This window comes from Carassius carassius, chromosome 25 (genome assembly GCF_963082965.1).
Source record: "Carassius carassius chromosome 25, fCarCar2.1, whole genome shotgun sequence".
NCBI lineage: Eukaryota > Metazoa > Chordata > Actinopteri > Cypriniformes > Cyprinidae > Carassius > Carassius carassius.
Genome location: NC_081779.1, coordinates 15,589,615 through 15,606,333, shown reverse-complemented (window position 1 = coordinate 15,606,333; position 16,719 = coordinate 15,589,615). Strand labels below are relative to the sequence as shown.

The 16,719-nt window shown below is 36.2% G+C and overlaps 1 protein-coding gene across 8 annotated transcripts in view; it reads right to left on the bottom strand.

The window, feature by feature from the left end:
• LOC132104292 (adhesion G protein-coupled receptor B2-like) overlaps positions 1-16,719 on the bottom strand; it is a 310,415-nt gene that overhangs the window by 201,757 nt on the left and 91,939 nt on the right. The gene's annotated exons all lie outside the window — the stretch shown is intronic.

Genomic DNA, 16,719 nt, shown 5'->3' with positions numbered 1-16,719 from the left:
CTCGGGTGGAGGAATATCAGGCGCTGTTAGATACCGTATCCAACATTGTTTCAGCAACTTCATGCATTCTCTTCAGAGGAGATGAAAAGACTTCATTAACTAGTGCTCTGTTCTTCATCTCACTAAATTAACCTTAGCTTCCCTAGCCCTAGCAGTGTCTTTCTTTCCTTTTGTTACTCATGGTTTGGAGTGTTTGCGATCTCATGATCTCTTTTTTGACTCTTACATTGGAAAATACAGTACAAACCTTTTATTCTGTTTTGTGGTCTTCTTCGTCAAGGTTTACAGAGCCTTCATAGTAATTATATCCTTAAAACATCCATTTTGTGTCAAACAACAAAAGGGCATTAATTAAAGCACTGTAGTTCCTTTTTAGGAACTATTGAAAAAACAAACAAATAAAAAACTACACATTACTTTACTGTTCAATGTTGTTAGATACTTTATTGCATATATAAATAAAACTATTTGTTATTGTTTTACCTACTCAATAAACAGTTTAAAAAATAATTTTGAAGACTGTTGAAAACTTATTTTTATGTATTCACATTTAATGGACATTCATGCTTCATAAAGGACACAAAAGCACCATAAAAGTGGTCCATATTTGTTCATTGTATTCTAAGTCTTCTAAAATCATACCAAATCATTGTGTAAGAAACAAACTGTTTCTTCAGTCCTTATTCACACACTCACACACACACACACACACACACACACACACACACACACACACACACAAATGATATTCACCCTTTGTTTTTCACAATCAGATCACAGGAATCAGATCAAGTTCTCAAATTCAACTCACTGACCAAATTATTTGGTCACATCAGTCAACATCTGGCTCATGATACCACAAAAAAAAACTTTATTCCCCATTCTTTGTAATTCCATGAAAAACTCTTGTCAAAAACTATGTTAAAGAGAAACTGTTCTAGGCATTCGATAAACACTGTTATTTTTTCACAGATAGTGATGCTTGTAAACTCACACACAGTCTCTCTTCTCCTCTCTGACTATCATGCTTTCTGACCCTCGTCAGCAAGACTGCAGTCACTGTGGCAGAGCACCCACTGCACTAATCTTTGTTGGAAATGCAGAGGAGCTATTGGCCTCCCAACACAGCCAATCTATCCTTGGATCTGGGCCAGTGCTCCACTCTGTCTTAAAGCCACCACCCCCCCACCCCATGAGCAGGTGGCACATGGTACCTTCAGAATATTCAGGTCACGTTCCTTCTTCCTGGCTGAAGACAGAGCATTTGGACAGATGATACACTTTCAGTCTCTCTGTGTGCATTGTTCTCCTGACACATATGAAATACAAATATAAGAATGTGTTCAACAATGCACTTTGCATCTATATTTTAACTCTAAAGCTTGACCTATAAAAATAATAATCAGAATAGTCTCATTTGAAAAAAGACCATCTGTTGAACCTTTAGACAAAATCTAAATATTGAAATATATATTTTATTATTTAATTTTAACAAGATTTCTATTCTGCACAATCCTCTGTATGCACACCATACTTTTTTAAGAAGTGCTTTTTAAGAATCTTCTCTGCCTGTTGCCATCAAAAAATTACTTCCTCCTCCTCCTCCTCCTCCTCCTCCTGCCAAGCCCAACCTCAGTTAGTAGAACAATTATCCATTTTTTACTCATTCTTGGATTTAGTAAGGTTACTGCCTAAAGCGATCATCTATCTAGGTTATATGTTTTGTTGCATTCTTTGCTTTGTTTTGCAGTGTTAATTGTAACTGCTTTGTATCTGAATTTTTACAGTTGAGTTTCCAGCATGCTGTATTTGATGTTGCTGCTGTTTCGCACTCCAATATTCCCCTGAGGGTTTCCCCTGAAGAGTTTTCTAGCAATCTACCTATATATTTATCTAAAAGTGCATTGAGCCCGTCAAAAGATGGAAAATAACATGGAAATACACACATGTACAATAAATGACCCCCCCTCTTGCATTTGCACACATACCCAAAACATATCAAATCATTGCTAGAATAATTACCTCTTTTTCACCAACACAACATATCCCTATTTGGTTCTCTTCCAACAGAGATGTAAACCCCGGGGAGATAAAGTACACACATCAAAAAGCAAGAAGTTAAAACAGAGTCTACTATAACTCTGTGCAGTGCCTTGAGACACAAAACATGTTCATCTCTTAAATCCTCGGCCTCAATTACTTGACCTGCAAAACAAAAACAGCTTTTCAGATTCAAAATTACCCAGGACAAAGTGACAAACAATCATTAATTTGTCTGAGTATAAACACAATTAAAAGGGTAATTTCTCAAGACTTCAAAGGGAACAGATGCTTCCAGATTTGCTATAAGTCTTCAAGAATAAAGCTGTGCCAATGCAATCATATATTAAAAATGTTGTGATTATTTTTCTCACCAAATTCTATATGCATACATTTTATATACAGACTAACACTTCTGTTCAAAACACTTCTTTCACATTGCTTTAAAAAAATTATATACATGTTTTTCTATCATAATCTTTTCCTAACTTTATATTATTGTTTCCACAAAAAAATATATTAGGTATAGCACAATATATTTTAAAATATAAAATTAATTGTAATGTTTCACAGTTTACTGTTTTTGGCCATTTCTATTGAAATAAAATTAGTCTTGTTGAACATAAGAATAAGAACATAATAAAATTCCAAAATTAAAAACAGTAGTGTATATCTATTTCATAAACGTACACTTTTTAAAGAAAACACAATATGTTTTACATAACTTTTCTGAAGACCTCTGACCCTTGTCTTTGAACCTTGTACTGATGTTTCATTTATGTCTTAAAGGGATAGTTCTCCCAAAAATGTATATTCTGTCATCATTTAGCCACCACCATGTCGTTCCAAACCTGTATGAGTTTCTTTCTTCTGTAAAACACAAAAGAAGACATTTTGAAGAATGCGAGTAACCAAAGAGTTGATGGGAGCCATTTTTTTTTTCCATATTATATTAACGTGGGTTTGGATATACTTTAGGGTGAGTAAATTATGACAGAATTTTATTTTGTGGGTGAACTATCTATTTAATTTACATTGTTTCTAAATTATCAGGATTGTATTATCAGTGGAACACTTCTTTTTTATAATAATAATAATAATAATAATTTGGGGAAGTCGTGGCCTAGTGGTTAGAGAGTTTGGCTCCTAACCCTAGGGTTGTGGGTTCGAATCTCGGGCTGGCAATACCACGACTGAGGTGCCCTTGAGCAAGGCACCGAACCCCCAACCCTGCCCAATGCTCCGGGTGTGTGTGTTCACTGCTGTGTGTGTGCACTTTAGATGGGTCTGAGAATTGGGTCACCAGACTTGGCTGTATGTCACTTTAATAAACTTAATTAAAGATAAAGGAACAAAGTGAGTATGTACTGTATGTGATGGCTGAGACTGAGGTTAAGACTTTGTGCTAAATAACTCTGGCATGTTACTTCTGTGTGCCAACATATACCCATCATCTATTCATACATACTGTGTACACATTCACATGTCTCATTCATCTGCACCATCAGAACAGGCACAGATGAATGACGGCTGTGGCATGTGTCGTCTGCCCATGTCAAGTGGTGTGGTGTAATCCTTCTGTCCTGCTCGCTGTGGTGCCAGATCTGACACGTACCCTCTGTGTTTAGGAGATACACTGTACCACTAGCATAATTTACAGACATCACTGCATGCAGATAAACAGGGATGTCCTTCACCCATATTTAGTTTACAGTTTGTGATTAGATGCATGGGACTGTGCAATTCTGACGAACAATTAAATCAAGTGCCCACTATAAGGAATTAAAGCATCCTGTTTTAATATAGCATAATCCATTGAAATTACTGCATATTTGCAATGCCAAAATGCTGCAAACTACACTTAAAGTAGTGTCCAAGTATTTATTTTGCTACCTAATAATAAAAAATAATAAAAAAAAGTTGAGTTGGCTGTCAATAAATAAATATATATTAATCACTGTGTCTAATTATGTTTAAATGCAAGAACACTTTATCTGTGTGCTGCATGCTGTGGGTGAATTATTCCCATTTGTAAGTGAGTTTGGATTTGAATTTTTGAATTTGAATTTGTGCAAATGCAAATTAGTGTAAATGCAAATGAACATTTTAAATTGGCAGCCCTGATTTAAAGTACATTAAATAAATCAGAAATATATATATATATATATATATATATATATATATATATATATATATATATATATACACACACACACATGCAAAATAAGTTTGGAAACAAGTTTAAAAATATAATTTAAGTTTAAGAAAGGTAGAATAAATTATATAGCTGTACACATCCACTAAAGAAACAAGACTATTATATTAAGTCACTTATCTTCAAAGCATCTTCTAAATAAATTGATGTAAATGTAAATAAGTAACTACACAGCAACACAATATAAGCGTTGCATAAAATAAGCAGAACTGTGAAACAGACCTCAAAACGAACACCAAAACAGAGTTGTGAGCTCAGCATTTGAAGATATTTCTGCCTCTGTCATTACTTCACAGTAAATTAGCCAAAACCTGGGAACACAGGCCAAATCCACCTCCATCTTCAATTTTTTTATTAATTTTTTTCTCTGTAGGCGTGACATGCTTTTTTTTAATAGCAAGACCGTGTTGCTCGGTGCGCTGTCTGCGAAGATGCTGTCTTTTTCTTTCCCCTTACCCTGCGGGGGTGGAAAAGCTCAGAGAGCCTGTTTTCTTGTGTTTTTATTTTTTCCTGGCCGTGCTGTCACTTCATCCTGCTTTCCCATTAGAAATCACTCTATTAAAGATGCCTCTTATGGGACTTTAGGAGACAAGAATTCCAGGTATATTTCTCCAGTGATGATGACCCCAGCTCCAATTTATATTACTAAATTAAATTAAGAGCTGATGTATGGTGCACGAGCGTCGGGGCAGTGGTGATGGTAAGGCCGCCTGCAGTATCACAGAGGGGATTACCATCCTTAATGTATCATAAAAGGGGTGAATGAAGAGAACATCTAGAGTGAGTTATCATGATCCAGCACAGCAAAGGCAGATTCTGAGGGTTTTAAAATTGACAATGTTCCTAAAACCTTCTCTGGATAGTCTGAATTTGTGTTTAAACCTCACAAGTCTTTAGGTTCAGTCATTTTCAAGGAAATTTCTAGGCATAAATTCTGTCATAATTCAGTCATATACATATTTTTTTTTTCGTAACAGAAAAAAAAACCCAGTGTACTTTAGTGTTCCTGTGGCTCAGTGGTAGAGCATTGCATTATCAACGCAAAAGGTTGTGGGTTGGATTCCCAAGGAAAACATTAGGTAAAAAATGTTAGCCTGAATGAACTGCAAGTCGTTTTGGATAAAAGTGTCTTCTAAATGCATACATTTTATTTAATTTCATTTAACAGACAAGGAGTTTTTCAACCAATGTAAACTAATAGTGAGCATTGCGATTAAAAGACTGATCTCTAACGTTTCATACTGCATGTACTCAGTAGGCTTGGCAAATAGTGCATAAGTAATATGGAGATCTTAAAATTAAATCGATCGTAAAATAAATAAAAGTTATATGCATGGATGGATGGATCGATCAATCAATCAATTGTATCTCAATTTTACTAAAATAACACTGGCTGTGACTATACAACCCAAGTTCACAAACCTAAGACACAATGTACAATAAAACAGCATTTCTTTCTCTTGTTCTTCCAATCTCTATCATTTTATTTATTTTTTCCATAGAGGAAGAACAAACAGCACATGCTCATTATATTAAAAGTTTCTGCCATGTACCTTCTGTACTGTACTAAGGATATAGAGGAGTCTTTCAGAGAGAGGGAGAAATTATTTTTCTCTGTTGCCTCTAAGAACGATAATGTACCTCAGCTTCAGCACTGCCATTAAAATAAAACAAGAGCTAATACTATTACTACTACTACTACTACAACTACAAAAAAATAAATAAATAAAAGTTCTACTTTCATAAAGCCTCCAATTTTTTTTACCATTTTAAAGGGCCTTAGAACATTTTAATATCTATTAATTACTCTATTTATATGCACGGGGTGATGTGGTCATTACTAGCAGCTTTATTTTCATAGAAAGAAAACGTGATGTTTTACAATGACTTAGCCAATGCATTTACTGAATAAAATAACTTTAAGAGAAAGAATATGAGCAGATTTTTCAGCATATAACCTCAAAACCTGAGCCTGGAAAATTGCTGAATTTTAAATTAAAAGTGTTTATGTGACATACTGAACAGTATCTGCAAGGCTACTCTAAATGTGAGCACATTAGCACAGTGTTGAGAGGAAGGGTGTTGCACATTTCATATTATGATAAATAGCCCTGTCCGTCAAAAGTAGCAGTGGCTAGCAAACAAATTGGAGGGAAAATTCTACTTAACGTCAACGCAGATGAACATAAATGAGGCCCGTGGATGTGGGCCCCTGGATGCCCGTCTCTGAAGGACATGGGCTGCTCCGGCCCTGCCAGGGTGTACCTGTGACAGACAGTCCAGATATGCCGAGAAGAGAATGCTGGCATGATTCAACCAAAGAGGGGGAAAAAAATGGAGTGTGCGTGGGCTGATGGTTGAGCAGGAGTGTTGACAGGACATGGATATTATGTGTGTGGGTGCGTATGTCAGAGAGGATGGTTGAACAGAAGATGAAGCGACCGACTGTCACATCAATCGTAACCTGTTTGCATGCTAACCTGGCCCTAGAATGAGTTCTGCAGTCTGTCAATCCATTTGTCATTTTGTTGCTAAATCACCCGAGATTGATTTTACCCTCCCACTCCGTCTCTCTCTCCCATTCAACATCTTTGTCTTGCTACCTCATTGGCTCTAGCTTTGTTCCAAAACTTCCACCGGCAGCCTTTTAAGACGCTCTCGACATGAAATCTAATCCAAAAGGTAGGCAACTTAATTATGCTGTCTGCTAAGATATCTTGTTTTAGCCCAGCTCTAGGCAGCATCACATGTATTTTTTTGAGAAGGCAATTTCAGAATGCAGTAGGAGTGGAAAAAAAATATTGATATGACGGCTGATGAGGAACGAAAAGTCTTAATTATGTAGATACTTTATTAAAATACCTAATAAAAACTCAACATTCAATTAAAAAATTTAAGTCATCCAATAGTGAATACTAACAAAATAGTTTTATGTAACTACCTAGCATTGTTTCCCTGCATCAAATGTCTGCCAGTTTGACTTCATGCATCCAAACCAAGTGCTCTAGTGGTGAAAAAAAGCCTGCAACGTGTAAGCAACATGTCTCCAGGTGTAATGAGGGTGTTGAGGATCTCGCTGTGAGCATCAGGATAACATCAGATAAACAGCTCCTGTCACTCTGGCACCTGACAAATGACTCTACGCTCCGCTGAAACACTGATAGCTTTAACACAGCCTCAGTAAATCAGCACTGGTGTCAGATATCAAGATGGAAGAACGTTATTGGCTAAAGGATGTTGGGGTGTTGTTGCAAATCTAAATTAGGAAGTTATATAGAAATAATGATCTATTGAATCTGTGGCCCAGTTATTAACACACATTAATCTGTGATACACATGTGAGCAATAGGTCTGAAAGTAAAAAAATCTAGTGATTAAATAAAAATAGCCAAAAAGAGTATAATCATGTTGTATAATATAATATAATATAATATAATATAATATAATATAATATAATATAATATAATATAATATAATATAATATAATATAATATAATATAATATAATACATAAATATTAATATATAATATTTATGTATATTTATAAACATATATAATTTTGTCATGGTGTAAAGAACAGAAACTGCTCTTTGTTAATAACTGGAATCTTTTCTGGGAGCGTACTAGGCTTTTTCGACTTTTGGATGACAAATATTTATCTCCTGTTGAATTCGGATAAGACAGAGACATTACTTATAGGACCAAAAAGCAGTACACAGAATCTCTTGGATTACAATGTGCAACTAGACGGATACACTGTTACTTCCTCTACAGTCAAACATCTGTGTTTTACATTAGAAAGCAAATTGTTTTTGAAAATTATATTTTCCATGTTACAAAAACAACATTCTTTCATCTTAGAAACATTGCCAAGCTACAAAAAAATGTTTGATGCAGAAAAGCTAGTTCATGCATTCATGACCTCTAGACTGGACTATTGTAATGCACTGGTAAGTGGTTGTCCTTTAATAAGCAAGCTACATGTAGTCCAAAAATGCAGCAGCTAGAATCCTTACCAGGTCAAGAAAATTTTAGCATATTACTCCAATTTTACAGTCTCTGCACTGGTTACCTATTAAGTACAAACAGAGAATGCTTGATCTAGCTGTAGAAAACTAGGGCTATCACTGTGTTAGACGAAACCATGCCTGAGCACTGTTTTCTCTGCTTCAGTCTCCCTTTCCTTTTCTACCTCTCACATCTGTCTCCCATGGCACTCACAGACACAGTCCTGCTCAGGGACACAGTCTAAAGGTCCCAGATGACTATAGCACTCCCTGAGAGTTGTCCCTGTTCCCCTTGTCACCAATTTGTGTCTGTGGGCTGACACTGGCGTGCATTGGGAGCAGGCCTAAGTCCCCCCAAATGCCATGCCTCAGTCTCATTTAGGATTTCACATTTCTCTGTTGGTTACAGCATTGAGGGAAGAAAATGACCTAGACAAAGACACACAAACAAAGGCAAAAAAAGAGCTAGAAGGAAAAAGAACACTGCTATACTGTCTTAATATCCAACAAAAAGAAAACCTGGCAACCCTTCAGAAAATCTCTAATGTCTGAGTACAGATGGGGTGATCAGTATCCCAATGTAAAAAAAAGTCACAAGGTGTCTGTCAGAAGTAAATGAACTATTTTCTTGATACAATCTAAGCCCAACAAAATCTATCTTAAGAGTACTGTATAAATGTCTTGTACATTTTATTCCAAGTCATAATAACTTTGAGAAAAGATCACAATAGCTGTTAAATCTTCTAGAAAAGCAGTGATGTCCAATTTGAGAACTTATCTTTCTTTTGAACCAGACTTTTTTTTTCTTTTTTAATTAGTCACTTTGAATGTTTCATTCAAATTGGAATAGTTTGTTCAACTCACTGTATTTAATTCTGCAGGCTGTGCCCTCTGGAGGTCACATTTAGCATACATCACTGAGGTTGTCTCATTATAGAAAACTAACCATTGTAAAATTGTTATTCCTTTTCAGGTGAAAATTATTCTAATTTCTTTCTTTGGAATGTAATTTTTTAAATTATTATTATATGAGTCTCAATGACTTATGCGGCTGACAAGAGGGCGTCTTTGAAATCAGACATAGAGATCGGCTCAATCTGGATGCAGTGGTTAACAGCTCACTGGAGGGGAAGATTTCCATTTTTAGTATTTCCATCTGTTTCTCATACAGTTAGTTAGTTAGAGTTATCATATGACGACATAATTCCTAGAATATAAAACATGGGTCATATGGACAAAATGTATGACATTTATATCCCATTTGAAGCTTGAAAGCTTTCGTTTTCTTTGTTGCATGAAAAAAACGAGTAAAATCAAGTAAAAGAAGCAAAATCAAGTAAAAGAAGCAAATGTAGATCCATTAAAATGTAAATAAGATGTATAGGTGGAAGAGACTGAATGGCACGTAACTGTGACTCAATGGATCCTGACTGAAGCTCTTGAATCATGCAAGTCCCCAGTCAGTATGTCTTTTCCATTCATCTGTCCTCCTCTCTACCATTAACACCAATTTCCAGTTTGATACATTTCATCCTACGCATCATGTCTTACACATCATGATCCAGGCAGTTACCTGAACTTACTCAGTTGTCCACTCTTCCAAATGCAATGTGGGTACCTATGGTGTGATAAGGTTGGGAGCAGGCTTCACTATGTTTTTTTAGATTTTCAGAGTGCTGGCCTTATATAACACATATGAAACAAAGTAAAGAGGCCGCACTATGCATATAAAACGTTTACCTATGGTGTAACATGAAGAGTTGGCAACCATTGAAAATGAATGTTTTAGGGCAACGGGAGAGATTGAAAGGATGGGGAAAATGGAGATCTCTGGGGCTTTTGGTAGCATGATATCCTTGTACATCTTCTTGCTTATAATATTTCACACGTGCATCATTACAACCCAAATGGCAGTGGATTATTGAGAGAAGCAAGAAGAGATGTTCAAGGGGACACAAGGGCTTTGGATATATATATATATTATGTTACCTGGGCCCAATATACCAAACTCTCCTCTTCTTCCTCAAGTTTTCATATTGTATGAAAGTCAAAAATCTGCTCACCCCTATTCAGGGTGTAAAGAGAGGGATCTCAAGGGCTTTGGTGCACCATCGTTTCTCTTTCTAGGATGTTGTACCATCCTAACCCTATTTTTCAACTCGTATGGGCAGGGTCTCTGGGGAGGGATGTGGTTTCAGGTTTTCCAAAGTTAACAGAAACACTGTGCGGGACAGACCTAGCCATTCTAATGAAGCCATCTCCCATTTGTCTTTCCAGTCATGTATAGTGCAGCTACCATGTGGGATGTGATCAATTATTTTATCATTCCCCATAGAAGGCCTTTAGATAGATAGCATGAAGTTATAAGAATTGATTAAGCCACAGCGTAGACACTCGGACAAGCAAGTAACAAGCTGTAACATAGTAACATAGTAACAAGCTGAAGGTTGCTAAATACCAAACTCTCAACCGTAACAAGACTTTGTTAGGGACAACCCATTATATATCAGTAACTGTACTGGTGCCAACCTATCCACTAGAATCCAGAGGGATCCAATTTGTATCCCGCAGAGAGTTTCAACATGCCAATTTCACCTGATTTAGTATGATATTTATAGACTGAGAACATCGGTTTGGCTATCTCACAGAATGCTAAATTCTTCCTAACTTAAACTAGAGCAAAAGGTACATAGAGGGTTATGAGAGATGACTGTGCCACTCAAAGTAGACTTGGAATATTTTTTTTAAAACACTCTTCCATCGGCTGCAGTATTATAAACAGTTCATTTAACTCTCTCTCTCTCTCTCTCTCTCTCTCTCTCTCTCTCTCTCTCTCTCTCTGTGTGTGTGTGTGTAGGAAGATCAAATACAGGTCAAATACATATAATTTTATAAGTAACAATTTGATAATTGATTTTATCAAAGAATTAACCATGTCACTGAAAATAATTCAAACATAAACACAAAAAATACAGGTAAAAATTCATTTCCAACAGTGTAATTTTTCCTACGTAATATTATTAATAATATTAATAAACAGTACATGACTTGAGATGTGGTGCATGTTCATGAAAATAATATGAATAAAATGTATTAAGTGTAGCACAGATACTGATTGCACAGATACTATTTAAACTGAACTGAGCTGGATGATGACATCATTGAATTCAATGTGTTAGGTAAAGACAGTTCAAAAAATGTAAACTGCCTTTGGAGTTTAAACAGCCTTTTACTGAAAGTGAGAGTTTACTATTGTAAGTTTGCATTATTGACACATTGTTTTCCTATTTAATATTTTAAAGTTGCTTTGATACAACCTGTACTGTTAAAAGCACTATATAAATATAGTTGACTTGACTAATGCCGTGACCCATACTTGGAATTTGTGCTCTGCATTTAACCCATTCAAGGACACACAAACAAACACCATGAACACATACCCAAAGCAGTGGGCAGCCTTATTGCTGTGGTACCCGGGGAGCAGTTGGGGGTTTGGTGCCTTGCTCAAGGTGGTATTGAGTGTGGAAGAGATTGCTAGTTATTCATTCCCCCCACTGACAATTCCTGCCAGACCTGAGACTTGAACCCGCAACTTTCAGGTTACAAGACCGACTCTCAAACCATTAGGCCATGACTGCTCCTAATTTTATGCATGTGTACTCATGGACAATTTTGGGTAGCAGACAATTTAAATAAATTAGTGCAATTTTAAAAAGCGTGTTTTTATATACAGGACCACAAGTGTCTATAGTTCAAGAAACACCTATATACACAAACAGGCTCTTTTCCCATGTACTTCAACTGAAGTCAAAACAAAGGTCCTATGACATCGAAGGTCCTACAGTTGTTCCGAATGACAAAACCACATTAAAGTGAAGGCAAGTTATCCCACACCTTGGCTACTACTGCATCAGTTTAGCTAACGCTATTAACTAATGTCTTAAGAAATCCTACTAAGCACACAGCTCACTGCTTGAATGAATAAGTTACTTAGCAAAACTCCCAACTTCAACACCTATTACATGGACAGTACCTCTGGAACAACCTGAGGTTAAGAGCCTCACTCAAGGACACAAGAGTGATAGTTCATGACTCAATTTTTAGAGTTTTAGAGTGATAGTCCAAATCCTGATGATAATGCAGCCACCACTTCTCCAAACAAAATAGATAATTTACCTGTGTGCAGTATAAAGTGGCCAGTATTGCCTTCAGTGATTGAAAACCCTATACCCTGAAGTCTTTTGCCACAGTCCGAGTGTAGTGATGGCCGGCTGCCAGAGGTGGCCTCCAACCTTGAGCTCTTTAAGCCTGTATGCATCTGAACTCAGAGGAGAGTGGATTGTAGCTAGAAAGCAAGCCACTAAGAATGAAGGCAGCATATAAAAGACCTTAGTGCTTTGCCACCACCCAAAGAGATGGTGAGATGGAACTGATGGACTCGGAATACTAATCCCGTTACCACAGCAATCAAAAGGGACCTGTCTCTCTCCATTTCGCTCTCTTCGCCTCACTCCATATCTTTCTCTCGTTCTCTCCTCCTTGCCCTTCCTCATTCATCTGCTCCATTTAAAACAGTCTCTTGACACTGGCCCATGGAATAACAATCACCCAAGGCTGATCTTGAGGACATGGCAATCAAGAAACAGACAAACACATGCCACACTACTATCAGGACCTTTTTGAATGAACAAAGGGATTGCTAGCATAAATGAAAGGCATGTTTATGACAGAACAAACAGTACTGACTGAAAGTCTCCTCACCTGCTAAAAGATAAAAAAGGTGGATCATTGTATGGTACAGTATATTAATAGCACCATAAATGCAATAAATGTAGTGTGTATGGGTGGGGGCACATGTAAATACATACATACATACATAAATACATACATAAATAAAAGGACGGTCGGACGGACAGTCAGACAGATAGACAGATAGATAGATTGCATTTTTGTGGCAATAAAAATAGACCTAAGTGAACAAAAGCCTTTAAAATGACTTAGCATACATAAAGATTATTAGTTCAAATTAAGTATCAAAGGCAAGAAGTCATATGTCGCCAACGGCCTTATGATTGTTTTTACACTTTACTGTGCAATCTAATCCTAGTATAATATTGACTAAACAACATTTAATTCAAATGTCCACTTAATCTTTAACATTTGGCCATTTATTTACGACAGAAATGCTACAGCCCCTTTAATTTATTGGATATGTTTTCTTCAAAACATGCAAATTCTGAGCGAGGGTGTACACTTTTATTTTGAAATTACAAAGAACCGTTAGCATAGTGAAAAAAAATATATTGATGTATTCTCCTGTGTTTGCGTATGTTTATAAATGATTTACCTTACAAATCTAATTAAATGACGCACGTTGTGTTTCCAGATGAATGTTATAATAAACCCAAACTCAACAATATGCAGGGATGGAGGCATTCCACACATGTAAATGATAACAGTTTGTGTAGAGCAGGAATTACTGTGAAAGAAGCCGCTCTGATATTAAACCTGCCTTGCATATGTTTATTAAATTGAATCTTAGCATTTTTGAATTAACAATAATATTATGCTTTATTATGATTTTTAAATGGTTTTAATACATCACGCAGCCTTGGAAGATGGTCTAATAATGCATTTGATTCCTATCTCTACCGGTATTTTGCCAGTTACTCAACACAGGCAAAATGCAATCAAGGATTTTTTTTTTTGTGGTTTTTTTTATTTTTTTTTTATCGAGTACTCTAATTGAATCAAGCAATCATGACAGCCCTGTATGAACTTACAGATAAAGTGTGTTATTTGGCTAACTAGCATTACCAAATGGAGTTTAATGCTACTAGCATCACCAAACAGAATTACAAAAGTAATATTTTTTCAAATGCCACCATTCAATATAATTAGTGGCGTTTTCAATTTTGTTCCTAGACACCATGTGTCATGATGCTCATGTTTGAGACAAAATCAGACATGGTCTGTGTTGTATCCCAATTCCATCCTTAGGTGGCGACCATCGTGTTGTGGTCAATCAAGTAGTGTGCCCACTTCCCCTCATCCTTACTAGATCTCATTATTATACTCTTCCCTCTCTGCTCCCATTAATCCACACGCACACATCCTCATGGGTGTATTTGAATCATGAGCTCAGGGACTGGTGTCCCCTGACAGATTACAGCTTGGTACTGTGGATGAGATAAATGATAACTTCCTTATTGCAGAGAAAAGTAAATTAAAGTCAGCCACACCACTCATCCTCCCCCATACGCACTCAGTCCCTTCACAAATCTAGGAAGTGTTCTGGACACAGTGACATAGTTCAGCCAGAAGTAGATAGTAAAAACTTTTTATAAACCACTGTATGAGCAAGCAAACACCCTTCATTATCGACTCTAGCTGCTTGGCTATATATAAGTAATAAATGACATGCAAAAAATATAAATCTTTTAATACTAAAACTAAATGTTTAAAAAAAAAATATATATATATATATTACTGGAGAGGAAACTTTTATTAAGATACAGATATGGCTGGGTTCAGTAATTAATGTTTAAAGATGTGGATATCAATCTCTACTGTTTCACACTGTCAAACACTGGAAAAGCTGACAAAAGAGTGATGCAAGCAGCTGTTTCTGTGTCTCTGTGTAGTGACTGGGAGATCTGAACTGACATGATCAAGCCAAACATTCATGAAAATACTCTTCCTCCCTGTATATGGAAAGCTAACTTGTTTTCTATAGAGAAAAAAAAATGGTTATTTTAAGTGGTGATTAGAGTTGCTCTAAGGGTGGACCTCCATCTGTTGTGTGCTCTGGCATACCTTGCCCCAGGTGGAGAGTGACATCTCTTTGTGACCCATATAATTAGCTCTTTACCATCTTGATCAAGTCTCTTGAGAAAAAGAGAGAGAGGATGAGAAAGGGGGATCTCATAAAGAGCAAGACAAGAAACATCTGTTGTGTTCCTCTGCTTCTGATGCAAAATCACATGTAACTAAAAGAGCCAGCTAATAAGGAGGGGCTGCATACTCTTCTATGACAATGCACTGTTTCTACGTGTATTTAGCTTTGATTTAAAATAAAACAGCGCATCCTTGTGGCGTGGAGGACACAGAAGAGCATACGCAGCGGGGTGTTATGAAGTGACAAAGGAGACCTTTGACAAAGAAATTATTGAATAAAGTCGTTATTTTTTGTTTTCTTTGCTTACAAAAAAGTGTTCCCCTCACTTTATATAACCCAGATTGCACATCTGATGGCAGACGGAGTATTCTGACGAACTCTTTTCATACCTTTTATGGACCTTGACACTGTTATTTACTTGGCAGTCTATGGGACAGTCTCAAGCCTCCAGGTTTTCATCCAGAATATCTTAAATTATGTTCCGAAGACGAACTGAGCTTTTACGGGTTTGGAACGACATGGGGGTAAGTGATTAATGACAAAATCTTAATTTTGGGGTGGATTAACCCTTTAAACAACCATTACAACCTTTTTTTAAACATGAAAATGCCACTGTTCTTAGAGATTAATTTGGATAAAACTAAACTATATATATATATAGAAGAATATATAGAAGAATATATATATATATATATATATATATATATATATATGCAGTATAGACGGTTTCATGGGGCGCACGCGCCTGGACCTAAGTAAACTTCCGTCAAGTCAAGGTGATGAGTAGAATGTGTTTCCCATACATTTATTTATTTTTGGAGACTCGCCACAATTTTAAAACCGATCGATTTTCAAAAAGGCTTCGCTGAATAAACATGAGTAACGTTACGTACTGCACGTTTAATAATAATAATTTCTTACATTTATATGTTTAAATATCAAAATGAGGCACAGGTGTTTTTATATCGCTGTATTTCTGAAGGAAGAATTGCGTGTTATATGCTTGATAAAGCAGCGTGTGAGCGTACCACCTCTGCTCTGTTTACAACTGTTACTGGGGAAACCTCTATTTCTCGCGCTTTATGTCTATGCTTTAAAACATCTCCTGCTGCCAAAGAATGAATTTGCATTTTCATTAAGTCCGCCTGATCCACGCGGCAAACATATTTTGTTTGTTATCAAAAATTATCTACTCTAGAGGGACTTGGCTGTTGTTATTGATTCTATTTGGAAGTCTACCGGAAGTTAAGTTAGGTCCAAAAAAGCGCGCATGCGCAGTAACGTTTGTTTATGTTGTGGCCGTTGAAACCGTCTATATATATATATATATATATATATATATATATACGCAGTATATATATATATATATATATATATATATATATATACACATAAACTATAAATACTAACAAAAAGAATAAATAAATCAATATATAAATCCTAGCTATAGCTATTCAAAATGGACATTTGGGCTTTGGACATTGGGGAAAATTGGCATTGGAGCTAAGTTTAATTTAAATACGTCAAACCAATGCTTGCTGTATTGGGTCCTCAAATTTG